A 7,056-nucleotide genomic window follows, 5' to 3' on the forward strand; every position below is an offset into this window, starting at 1 on the left:
CCGTTGATTATTTCTGCTCTTCTATTCAGTTTTCGTTCTTTTGAAGCTAGATCAGTTATTAAAATGTCTCCCCGTACGTCCCTTTTTTTGCATGGGCCAGACGCTTGATGAAGAAAAGTTCCTTTTTCTCCCTCCGGAGCCTTTCGCCCCAGTTTTTCCCGTAGCTCATTTTTCCATTTGAGTAGCCTGCATTGAACATTCCAAATCAGATATCATGGGTCTTGAGAATGACAGTCTTGGGCTCTTAATTGGGCCACCTTCTCGCACAGAATTTGATCCCCCCTTCTTGTTCTCCGGTGTAAGCCCATTACTAGGCAAATTAACCAAAGTAGCTTCAAATTAGAAAGAGGACTTTTGGCCATCATCTGTTCCCACATGATCTTTTCCTTTGGAGTGACGGCGAGAATCACTCCCTATATTGAGGGAATTTCCAGCTGTTGCGCATCCATCCAAAAATTCCTCATTTGACTTTCTCCTGCCCTTATTTAGCAGAGTTTTGGGAGATGTTCATATTGGAACGTAATCCATACGCATTTCCCTTGGATATTGATTTTCCTACCTCTTGGAAGAGGTTTTGACAGATCAAGGAGAATTTTACATGTAAAAATTCGCCCCAACCGATCCCGTTCGCATCCGTATCCACCATCTCCACTGCACCAACCGTTTCACCAATCCTACGTCCAATAGCTTGCCCCATACAACCCAATGGCAAACCAATCATTCGCACCCAGAAAGCCGCATTTTCAAACGTGTATTTGGAAGGAGGGATAGTTCCATCGAAATCTTCCACTAGGAATAGATTTCCTTCAAAAACCCACGGTCTTCCGTCCAAAACTCGCTCCTTGTCCTGCATATTTGTGAATTCAATCAAGAATAAGTTATCTCCGAGGACTTTGAAAGACATATTTCCATATAGTTTCCACCACTGCTTAAGAGTAGTCCGGATAGTCTCTTTGCTTACCATCCGATTTGCTACCAGTTTTGCCACAATGCATGGTTTCCCATATGACACCACATCCTGAAATTCCCCAATGGGAATCAGGATTTCCGCTTCTTCATCCTCCGTGAATGAAATATTTTCCATTAGATCTGGCATATTGTCCACCATTCTTGTGAAAATATTGCAGTCACAACTTTACTTTCACAGTCGTATACGGCTGGAAATACTATTCCTTCTCCTCTAAGAGTTGCCTAGAGAGAAAACTTCCAATTCCCTTGTCAAGATTATTACTAATATTATCACATGCTTTCAATCGCAGAGATTGATGTGTCCAACACTTAACGTAGCCTTATTTTCTTTTATTTCTTATTCTTTGTTGTTATTCAATTTTTCTTGTTCAAAATGGTGTTCAAAGTTTGTAATATGCACACTATAATTCGGGCAGTAATGTATCCAGAGAATAAAATTGATATATTCCCTTCACAAAACTTATTATATAAGTAGGAGGCAATATTTATTTAAGAGACAAGTTCATATTCACCTTACTGTCTAAAGTTCAGCAATTTTTTATAAGGGTGTCAACTTGGTCCTGGTTCTCGGGTTTTGGCCAAAACAGAGGACCAAAACTAGGGTACCCCAGTTCTTGATTTTGGGTAACCGGAACCAAGTCCCGGTTAACTGGGGTCCCGGTTACCGGCCGGTTCCGGTCTGTACCCGGTCTAGTAACTGGTTTTTTAAGAAAATTGTTTTTTTTTTTTTTTAACCGGTTTTTTTTTAACCGATTTAATATATATATACACACCCGATTCCGGTTTCTCGATTATAAACGGGTGCCAAAAACCGGGAGCGGAATTGGGGTCTCTGGTCTTTGGTTTTTTGCAACTGGAACCGAAATCAGCTCTCCGGTTTTCCGGATTTCGGTTTCTCGGTTTCCCGGTTCTGGTTTCTGTTTTGACACCCCTAATTTTTTATATACATTTTATGCTTTGCTTTCTTTATTTTCAAATTTCTTATATATTTGTTTTCTAACAATTCCTAGATTATATTCTACATTTTTTCAACGGGACTTTCAACTATGAATTCTACCTTCTACCATGACTTCTCTAAATGTTATACTACATCATCTTTCCAAACTAACTACAAACTCTAGAAGGAGAAAGTGGAGTTTTTGCTAACAACATCAAAGGTCTATTATGTGCTCAACACGCCCTATTTTGTCGTACTTGTTGAAAGAGCCACCTGAACAAATTGATGTTAACTTCAAGTGGGAGAAAGACAACTACACATGCGATGAGACTATCCTCAATACCGTCACCAATCATTTGTTGATATGTATGTACCAAAGAAGTATGCAAGGGAGATATGGGAGGCGCTGAAGAACAAATACAAAATTGAGGATTCTAGCAACAAGAGTTATGTGGGAAGTAATTATTTTGATTTTTAAAATGGTGGATAATAAGCCTATTTTGAATCAGGTTCATGAGATTTAACTTACTCTCCAACAATTGAATTTTGAAGGCATTCCAATTGATGAAAAACTTCAAGTGGGTGCTATTATTGTCAAATTCACACCTACCTAGAAAAACTACTATGAATCACTAAAGAGGAAGTGTAATGATCTGACTCTCGAAAGTCTTCAAAGACAACTTCAAATTAAAGAAGAGTCAAGGATTCGAGACAAACTCGAATAAAGTGTTGAGATAAACAAGCCTGCTCATATTGTTGAAATAGACAACAGAAAAGGAAAGAAGCCTAAAAATGAAGTTGTTAGTCCTGGCAAAATTGGTCCAAGGGGGGGGGGGGATGTGTCAATACTGCAAGAAACCAGAGCACTTCATCAAGGACTGTAGGATTCCGAAGAATAAAAAACAAGCCAACAATTTTGAAAAACTTTGTTGCTATTGTTTTCAAAGTGAATAGGTAGTCAATGCTTTTGGTTGGTGAGTTGACACTTGTGCAACTCAACACATTTATGACGATAAGAATCTCTTCAAGAAGTATGAAAATGTTAGAGATGGGATGAAACACTACATGGGAAATTCAACTACCATCAAAGTAGTAGGGAAAGACATTGTTGAGTTGAAGTTTACTTTTGACAAAATAGTTACTAGACTTGATGTATTTCATGTACTAGAAAGTTGGAAGAATCTGGTTTTTGGCTGTCTTTTGTCCAAATATTGTTGTAAGTGTAACACCCAAAGAAAGTTTTTTCTATAGATCTGCTCTCGTGAGCGATCTATGAGGAAAATGATGTAGTTTCTCGACCGTTTTGGGTCGATGAGAAGTAGATCTAGTCTTCTCAGGAGCAGATCTGTGCTTTTATGGCTGTTTTTCTGTTGGGGCTGTGTTTTCTCTGTTTTTTGTTGTTTGTATTTTTGTTTGAATAAGGATTGTCCAGACCTTTGGGTTGCCCGGTTGTGAATGTGATTTGTTTTCAGAGTGAGGAAGATGAGCTACCTATGCATTGAGTTGAGTCTGTTTGGAACAGATCTGGTGTTACAACTAAAATGTAGTCATAGGTTAACAGATATTGATGTCATAGATATGTCTTGAATGTTTGATTTTTATGTAAGCATCTATAATTTGTAACATCGTAGCTTCAACTATGATTTTTCAGAGCTTTTTGCTCTGTGATGTAAGAGCATGTTATGCTCGTGATCCTTCTTCAATGAGACTGGAATTTTTTTCAAAATAATAATAATTATTATAATATCTAAAACAACAAAAATACTAGAACAACTAAAAAGCATAAAAAATCTCGGTGTCCAACCCATCAACAAATCTTAATCAATATTATCAATTAGTATAGACCAAATCTCAAATAGGTTTCCAAAGTCTAAGATAAGCAAATCTACTAATTCATCAAAGGGTTGCCATAAAACTGAGAGTACTCCCAAAGAAAACTCAAAAAGGTATCATGAAGTGGGTCATCGAAATTATGTTATAACTCTCCACTTAAAATTGGGTCCAACTCCTCAAAGATCAACTTAGTGAAGCAGTCCAAAGTTGACCTCTTTTTCAAGCCTCCAATATCCATCTTCAAATGGCTTAACGACTATAAAACACGATTTTTTTACTAGTGGAAAAGATAATGTGTAAATCCAAGACTAGTAAGTAAAGATAAATAGAATTACAAATGATCATATTTATGAACTCAACTTGAATAAAATGGTCATTTAACTTCTCAAACATTAATATGCATTGTTCATCAGTTATAAAACATGTGTATGTAGTATATATAAGATAATCAAGTGAACATATCATAGTGTACTCTATATGGTCTATCCAAGCGTTTAATCATTTGCTTGGTAGAATTGACATTGTCCTGAGAAATTTGTAGTACAAACACATGTGCTCTAATGTTGCCGCATACTGTCATCGTTAGTGGCCTGACCGAATTTAAATATCGGGTGATTCACACCACTAATGATGTCTTCGTTGTGACCACCAATCAAACATGGTTGTGCTAATTACCTATAAAACCATTGGATCAAAGGCCGAACAAGAAATATAAATCTCTTGACCATAGTGATTAACCCGTATAGTAGTAGCTCATAGCTTTCATCTATACATGAAGCACCATGTCATACGATGCAATTAACATTGCCTTTTACATGCATGCATTTACAAAATCACATTTTATATAATTCATTTTTCATCTCATATTTTCATAAAAATAGAGTTCACATTGTTTTAAAAGAGATTTCATGTGATTTATAAATATGCACGTTTATCATATAATGTAATAATGTTATGAAGTAATTTGAAATAACAAATATTTATGTAGTTTACTCATCGGGGTGCAAGGCTCCTCAAAATAAACTTCTAGAGACTCACCACACTCAAAATCTGTGAAAGAATCACTAATTAGATCTTAATCTAAGCTAAAACTTCATAAATCTTAATCTAAAGGCAAAATGGTAATGTTGACTGACAGATGAATGTTCATTTGTTAGGTTGATCAATGGATGCCAATCGTTAGGCTAAGCCACCAAACATTTGATTATTGGGCAAAAACTTCCATCTAAAAATCAAACCAAACTAACTCATTTTAGGACTATCTCAAGCCCTATATCATAACACTGTCCTAATAGAAAACACAACGTTTAAAATATCCATGATTATGAAATCATACCTAAACTTCAATCTAGGGCAAACAATTTTTGATATAACTCCATAACATTTTAAATATCCATGATTATGAAATTAAAGGGTCAGGTTGAGGAGTCTAACCCATTTAATTAAATGGGTATGGTTAGGGTTGACCTATATAATCTTATACTCATGCCTCGGACACGACTTGAACCTAACACGTGACGTATTGGCTGGCAGTTTTTGACATAACCTGCGAACCCAAGACAAAATTAAAGGGTTAGAGTTGAGAGGTTTGACCCGTTTAATTAAATTGGTCGGGTTAGAGTTGACCTATATAGTCTTATACCCATACCTTGATAAGATCCGAACCCGACACGTGAACACGAATTGCCACCCCTATTTCAAGCCATCATTAAACAAACCATAAATTCATGTCTAAGTACAAAGATTTATTATCATACCTCGAGACATAAGGTAGTCATCACTAAGTAACCAAGTATCACAAGATAAACATAATCCATAATCTTCAAACTCCAAAAATCTTAAACTCTTTATAATAAACCATAATAAATCTTAAACCTATTAAACTTTATGTAAAATCACAATTAAAATCTAATACGGTAATACAATAACAACAAAAATCTTTCAACAACCTCAATATTCACAACATCTTACAAATATATTAAAACCCTAAATATCATAACAACAATATTAATAACAACTTCAAAACCGCACATCATAACTCCAAAAACATCAACAACACACATTTATAAACCTCACCAAAACATCAAAGCATCAACAAACCAACTCATTAAACTTAAATGCAAAACTAAATCATATAGGGAAATAGTCTACCTTTTGTGGTTCCTCCTTCTCCAAGCTCTTCTCTTGCTCTCGCAATTTGGAACTATTCACTATAGCACACTAGATGAATAAAATATTGCTTATTTTTTTCTTTTGTTTATTGTTTCTTTATTTCACCTATTTCACCAAACATTTTTTATTTCTTTTGAACACCTCTTCATATTTGCTATGTCTCTCTCTCAAACACAAAATTTATCTCTCTCGCTCACAAAATTTCTTTACACAGTTGGATTAAAAAATTGAATGCAGAAAAAATTTATTTCACGGAAACACATGGATGGAAACAAATCAATTGCAGTTGGATGAAAAAATTTTTTATGTTATTAATTTTAAGAATTAGTACCTGCATGTGGGATAAATGTTCCTCATATGTGTTTATTTTTGTTTTTATGAATGATTTCTATATATGTGTTTGTTTTTTCCTTTAATTAATTGTTGACAATAATTTAATAAAAAAAGAATGAGAAATAATATTTTAAAGTAAGTAGATAATGAAATAGAGAATCTGTTAGAGTGTGTAGTAAAAAAACAATAGTTAAAGTAAAGAATTTGTACTTTTTCACTAGGTAAAATACCTAATGCTACTGGAGATGCTATGATATAAAATGACTTGTCAATTTGAAATTTTCTTAATATCTCATATAAAGCTTAGTTTCAACTAATAACTACGCAATGTGAGACTGTATATAATTAGGTAATCTGAGACTTAATACTCATAACCATCTTTATAAATTACTCATTCTATATGGGTTACTATGGACTAGAGTGTAACATTTTTTTTTTTTTTTGAGTGTTTAAGGATATTTTTATTATTAAGAATTTTTTTTTTGTCATGTTTTTATTTTATTTTAAGAAAATAAAAAATTTTAACAAACAAAGCCTGAATTTTCTTAAGATAATTAGTCAATCCATCAACTATTTTCATACAACAATTTTTTTTTTGACGAATAAGAATTTCATTTAAACATTTTCCTAGAAAAAATTGACAACTGACTTTTTAATTAACTGTACTTTTAGAATTTTCACAGTACAGGAAGAAAAGTTTCAGGCAACTTGATGATTTATGTGCCTTTCAAGTTTATTATGCAATTTTCGTTTTTTTTTTTTTCTTAATTTTTTTTTAAAATTTTATTTATTTATTTATCTTTTTAATTTTT

The sequence above is a fragment of the Corylus avellana genome, chromosome ca6 (assembly GCF_901000735.1).
Source record: "Corylus avellana chromosome ca6, CavTom2PMs-1.0".
NCBI lineage: Eukaryota > Viridiplantae > Streptophyta > Magnoliopsida > Fagales > Betulaceae > Corylus > Corylus avellana.